The sequence below is a fragment of the Sceloporus undulatus genome, chromosome 1, assembly GCF_019175285.1.
Source record: "Sceloporus undulatus isolate JIND9_A2432 ecotype Alabama chromosome 1, SceUnd_v1.1, whole genome shotgun sequence".
Lineage (NCBI taxonomy): Eukaryota > Metazoa > Chordata > Lepidosauria > Squamata > Phrynosomatidae > Sceloporus > Sceloporus undulatus.
Window position 1 is genome coordinate 2,871,083 of NC_056522.1, and position 6,000 is coordinate 2,877,082.

The following is a 6,000-nucleotide window of genomic DNA, read 5'->3' on the forward strand; positions in this document are numbered from 1 at the left end:
ACAATTGCCCCCCTTGCCTGCCGCTTGCCCCTCCTTGCCCGCCTCCTCCTGATAGGCCAAAGGCCCCACGCCCTCACGTGAGGGGCCAAAGGCTCCGGCGGCAATCGGCGGCAGGACCGGGCTGGGGCCGGTCCCAAGGCCTTGCTGGGCCGCATCCAGCCTGCGGGCCACAGGTTGCCTACTCCTGCCTTAAGGGCACCAGATGCGGTCTGATCTGCAAAGCTAAGCAAGGTCAGCCCTGGTTAGTCCTTGGATGGAAGACCACCAATGCAGACCAAGTGCCATAGGTTGTATTTCAGAGACAGGAACTGGCAATACCACCTCTGAGGATTCCTTGCCTTAAAAACCCCTAGGAAATTCATGTGTTTATCATAAGTGAAGAGGCAACTTAAAGGCACATTCCACCCAAAGCACCTGAACCGGGAAGCTAAACAGGGTCTACCTTGTTAGTTCTTGGATATGGGACCTCTGTAGGCTGGACAGTCAGCTGTGCTTATCCATGCATTTATTTTATCCACAGATTCAAGCAGCCACGGCTTGCAAATATTTTTAAAATATATAAATTCCAAAAAGCCAACCTTGATTTTGCTATTTTATATAAAGGAGACCATGTTACTGTGCCATTGTATTTAATGGGACTTCAGCATCTACAGATTTTGTTATCCACAGGGGGTTCCTGGAACCAAACCCCAGTGGATGCCAAGGGCCCATGGTATTTTAGAGAAAGGACTTGGCAAAACCACCTCTGAGTCTTCCTTGCCTAAGAAAACCCATTGTAATTCATGGGGTCACCATAAATCAACAGGGGACTTGAAGGAGCGCGCGCACACACACACAAGGGGAAAGGAGAGCCAGGTTCTTCTTCTGCCCTCTGACACTGACTTCTTGCATGGACTTGGCCATGACCCAAGGTGTAGCCACACTGCAGAGGTAAAGCAGTTTGACAGTTTGGTTTTGTAGTTTGGTGAGGCTGCTTTGATAGACCAGGCTGAATTCCTCACCAAACTACAAATCCGGTATTTCTGATATCACTTTATTTGCACAACCTCTTGCCATGCAGGAAATCTCAATCAAAGCATCTCTGACAGATGACCATCCAGCCTCTGTTTAAAGACCTCTAAGGAAGGAGACTCCACTACACTCTGAGGAAGGAGTGTGTTCCACTGTCGAACAGCCCTTACTGTCAGGACGTTCTTCCTAATCTTGAGCTGGAATCTCTTTTCCTGGAACTTGCATCCATTATTCTGGGTCCTAGTCTCTGGAACAGCAGAAAACAAGCTTGCTCCCTCCTCAGTATGACATCCCTTCAAATATTTAAACAGGGCTATCATATCACCTCTATACTGTATATATTGTAATGAGGACAAACATGACTGGATTCTTTGCTGCTTGCAGCTAAAAAGCTTGTTCTTAATCCTAGAAGTTTATGGTCTGGGTGGCCAAAATGGCTAGTTAATTTCTAAGTCTGGGAGCAGCTGGGAGCAGCCACCAAGAAGACCTTCTCTTCATTGTTCCCCTCAAATGTGTCTGATACTGCATCTACAGTGCAGAATTAATGCAGTTTGACTCCACTTTAATTGCCATGGCTCAATGCTATGAAATTCTGGGATTTGGAGTTTTGTAGGATATTTAGCCTTCCTTGTCAGTGAGCTCTGGTGTCAGAATAAACTACAAACCCTATGATTCCATAGGATGGGGCCATGGCAGTTAAAGTAGTGTCAGACTGCATTCATTCTGCAATGTAGATGCAACCTGAATCATAGAATCATAGAGTTGAAAGAGACCGCACAGGCCATCCAGTCCAACCCCATTCTGCCATGCAGGAAATCCAAATCAAAGCATCCCCAGCAGATGGTCATCTAGTCTCTGCTTAAAGACCTCCAAGGAAGGAGACTCCACTACACTCCGGGGGAGTTTGTTCCACTGTCGAACAGCCCTTACTCTCAGGAAGTTCTTCCTAATGTTGAGCTGGAATCTCTTTTCCTGGAGCTTGCATCCATTGTTCCGGGTCCTGTTCTCTGGAGCAGCAGAAAACAATCTTGTTCTCTCCTCAATATGACATCCCTTCAAATATTTAAACAGGGCAATCATATCACCTCTTAACCTTCTCTTCTCCAGGCTAAACATCCCCAGCTCCCTGAGTCGTTCCTCATAGGGCAAGGTTTCCAGACCTTTCACCATTTTAGTCGCCCTCCTTTGGACACGCTCCAGTTTCTCAATGTCCTTTCTGAATTGTGGCGCCCAGAACTGGACACAATATTCTAGGTGGGGCCTGACCAGAGCAGAATAGAGTGGCACTATTACTTCTCTTGATCTAGACACTATACTTTTATTGATGCAGCCTAGAATTGCATTGGCCTTTTTAGCTGCCGCATCACACTGTTCACTCATGTTCAACTTGTGGTCTACTTGGACTCCTAGATCCCTTTCACACGTAGTTTCATTCAGCCAGGTGTCACCCATCCTATATCTGTGCATTTTATTTTTCCGCCCTAAGTGCAATACCTTACATTTCTCCGTGTTGAATTTCATTTTGTTAGCTTTGGCCCAGCTTTCTAGTCTATTCAGATCATTTTGAATCTTGATCCTGTCCTCTGGTGTATTAGCTATTCCTCTTAATTTGGTGTCATCTGCAAATTTGATAAGTATGCTCCCAATTCTGTCATCCAGGTCATTGATAAAGATGTTGAATAGCACTGGGCCCAGGACAGAGCCCCACTGGACACCCCACTGGTCACTTCTCTCCAGGATGAAAGGAGCCATTGTTGAGCACCCTTTGGGTTCGGCCGGTCAACCAGTTACAAATCCATGTAACAATTACCTTGTCTAGTCCACATTTTACAAGCTTGTTTGCAAGAATATCATGGGAAAGCTTGTCAAAGGCCTTACTGAAATCAAGATCTACTATATCCACAGCATTCCCTTCATCAACCAAGCTGGTAATTTTATCAAAGAAAGAGATCAGATTTATCTGGCATGACTTGTTTCTCTGAAACCCATGTTGACTTTTTGTGATGATGGCATTGCCTTCTAGATGTTCACAGACTCTCTGTTTAATGATCTGCTCCAGAATCTTTCCTGGGATTGATGTCAGACTAACTGGATGATAATTATTGGGATCCTCTTTTGTTTCCCTTTTTGAAGATGGGGACAATGTTTGCCCTTCTCCAGTTGGTTGGGATTTCTCCTGTTCTCCAGTAGTCCTCAAAGACTATTATTGCCAATGGCTCCGATATGACATTTGCCAGTTCTTTTAGTACCCTTGGATGTAGTTCATCTGGTCCTGGAGACTTAAATTCATTTAGATTAACAAGGTATTCCTCTACTATCTCTTTACTTATTCTGTCCTCTGCTCCATTATCCTCAGGTTGAGCCCCTTTTCCTTTTCTGAGAAGACTGAGGCAAAGAAGGTGTTGAGTAATTCTGCCTTTTCTCTGTCTTCTGTTAGCATTTTGCCATCTTCTCCACGCAGTGAACCTACCGTTTCCTTCTTCTTCCTTTTGCTGCGGACATATCCAAAAAAGCCCTTTTTATTGTTCTTAACCTCTCTGGAAAGCCTGAGTTCATTCTGCGCTTTAGCTTTTCTGACTTTACCCTACAAATGCCTGCTATTTCTTTGAATTCCTTTTTTGTGATTTCCCCCTTTTTCCATTTCTTATACATGTTCCGTTTCAAACTTAGATCGGTTGAAAGTTCCTTAGTCATCCATCTAAGGAAGGCAGCCAGGAAGGCTGCCTGGGGAGGCAGCAGGATCATACCAAAGATCTTAGGCCTCAAAGAAGCACATAGCAGGAGATACAGTCCTTGAAACTGCCTGGAACTGAGCCACAGAGAATATCAGGGACAAGTGATCTCTCTGGGCACAAGTTCCGGCGTATTGTCTGCCCTGGAGAACAAGATGTGCAATATCTCTGGGGAAGGTGAAATCTTTCCCTGGATCAAATTATGTTTGGTGAGAAAAGTGGCTGCAGCTCTGAAGTACTGACTGAGCGCCTGCTTTGCATGCAGAAGGCCAAATCTGGAAAGATGGAAGGTGAAGAGAAGCTTTTTCTCTCTCTGTGATAATACTTGACCTCTGTGGGTCAGAAAATGGTGAAAGTGAGAGATTCAGGATGGAGAGAAGAAATTATCCAGGCTGCATCCTTGTATGTCCAGATCAAGTGTTAGTGCCTCTCTGTTCTGCATTGGTCAGACCTTACCTAGAATATTTAGCCCATTTTGTGGCACCACAATTCAAAAGGATATGGACAAGCTGGAGGTTGCACAGAGGAAGTCAACCAAAATGGTGAAACGTCTAGAAACTACAAAGCCCTTTTGAGAGAGCTGGGTATGTTTATCCTGCAGAAGAGAAGGTTAAGAGGTGATATGATAGCCCTGTTTAAGTATTTGAAGGGGTGTCACATTGAGGATGGAGCAAGCTTGTTTTCTGCTGCTCCAGAGAATAGAACCCAGAGCAGTGGATGTAAGCTAGAGGAAATTCTTCATGCAGCTCCATCATGCACTGATGCAATTTGGACATTGCACATGGATGTATATCACACATGCATATGAATGCAGAAGATGTATCTAATGAAGTGGTATTGCAATCCACTAATGAGACACTAAAGGGCCCCTTCCAACTCAAGGATTCTGTGTATTCCTGCATGGCAGAAGGGGTTTGGACTGGATCGCCCTTGAGGGTCCCTTCCAACTCTAGGATCCTATGCATTCCTGCATGGCAGAAGAAGGGGGTTGGACTGGATGGCCTTTCCAACTCTTGTGATTCTCTAAGAGCTCCAGGTGTTAACAGTTTTCAGCGTCTCACTCTCTGCAAAACTAAAAATTTGGGGACTGCCAGCTTTTGTTGTGCTCAGGCCAGAAACATTCAAGGGCACCCTGCTTCCCATACATGGACATAATGGCCATGGATAGCTTTCTTCACCATACAGATGTGAAAATCTCTTTTGTGTGTGTGTGTTTTCTTGGAACGCCAGTGGCATTTTTATTCCACTCCATTTCTATATTGGGTTGCAATATTTTTCTCCCTCTTTCTGGTTAGCAGTTCATGATGCTTTGGAGAGCGGCGGAGTCTCCTTCTTTGGAGGCCTTTAAAGAGAGTCTGGATGGTCATCTGTCAGAGGGAATGTTTTTAAAAAAATACATTATAGGTTTATTATAAATTCCAAACATACAAACGTCATTTAAACAAACACATAGCACTGACAAATAAATATACACATACACTTAAAAACAATGAAAACATACCAGTCATTCTCTATGCATCATAACATATCTTCCTTTCATCTACAAAGAGGATATACTTAACAATCAAAATCTTAACAGGCTATCATTACTAGTGTATCTCACTTCCTTGTAACTTCCTTCCTTCTCTCATTTCATCTTCCTTACTTCCTTCACGTTGTCAGTGTAAATGTTTTGACAGGGTATTCCTGCATGGCAGAAGGGGGTTGGCTTGGATAGCCCTTGAGGTCTCTTCCAACTCTATGGCCGCGTTCCCAGTACGATTTAAAACGAATTGCTGATCGGGTTATATGGCTGTTGTTCCCATTTGAAACCGATTCTGATCCTACTGTGATCGGTTTCAATTGCGATGAAGTGAGGCAAACGCAAAAAAAAAAAAAGCTCTTTCCTGTCACTAGTTCTTTGGTGGTCCTTTTGAAAGGAATTGATTCAGAAGTGTGTTCAACAAGTGGGAACGGCGGATCTGAATCGCATCATTCTGGAGGGACTAATGGCAGAGGGGATTTTACCATCCCTCCTCAGTTTTTGGTAGATCCACCCTTTCCCACTGCTCTCAGTGCTGCCTTTGTGCTTCTGGGGGGACCTAGGGGCACATGATTTAAAAGAAATTAAATTGATAGAAGATTCAATTCATTGGTTTTGCAACTACTTGCAGTTAACCTGGGCGATCCAACAGCAGCTCATAGTGAAGCAAGTAGTTGCAAAACCACTCAATCCAATCTTCTATTAATTTATTTTATATATATACACACACACACC

The 6,000-nt window shown here is 44.2% G+C and overlaps 2 protein-coding genes across 2 annotated transcripts in view; one reads left to right on the plus strand and one right to left on the minus strand.

Annotated features, from left to right (window-relative positions):
- Window positions 1-6,000, minus strand: part of LOC121919807 (protein FAM71C-like) — a 1,121,343-nt gene that overhangs the window by 245,238 nt on the left and 870,105 nt on the right. The window lies entirely within an intron of this gene.
- EFR3B (EFR3 homolog B) overlaps window positions 1-6,000 on the plus strand; it is a 140,316-nt gene that overhangs the window by 14,468 nt on the left and 119,848 nt on the right. The window lies entirely within an intron of this gene.